This window comes from Oryzias melastigma, linkage group LG2 (genome assembly GCF_002922805.2).
Source record: "Oryzias melastigma strain HK-1 linkage group LG2, ASM292280v2, whole genome shotgun sequence".
In the NCBI taxonomy this organism is placed as follows: Eukaryota; Metazoa; Chordata; class Actinopteri; order Beloniformes; family Adrianichthyidae; genus Oryzias; species Oryzias melastigma.
This window is the reverse complement of record NC_050513.1, coordinates 14189537-14189774: the sequence shown is the minus strand read 5'-3', so window position 1 is coordinate 14189774 and position 238 is coordinate 14189537. Positions and strand designations below refer to the sequence as shown.

The window sequence follows — 238 nt, the reverse complement described above, 5'->3', positions numbered from 1 at the left end:
GTTTTTTTTTTTTTTTTTCCCAGCGGTCTGCGTAGAGCGTGATGTTGATAAACCCGCTTTACTTACACAATCGCGGTTAAAAATTTTATATTTTAGACCAGAAAAGTCATATGGAAAAAGTTTTAAACTTCAACATTTTAAGACCTAGATATCAAAATTTATGGCTTTTTGACGCTTTTTAAGGCCTTGTTTCCACATTTCCACAATTCAAGGCTTTTTGAGACTCGGGACCCCGCAG

General features: G+C 35.7%; 1 protein-coding gene across 3 annotated transcripts in view; it reads right to left on the bottom strand.

Annotated features, from left to right (window-relative positions):
- Positions 1-238, bottom strand: part of LOC112145047 (zinc finger and SCAN domain-containing protein 21) — a 17776-nt gene that overhangs the window by 9749 nt on the left and 7789 nt on the right. The window lies entirely within an intron of this gene.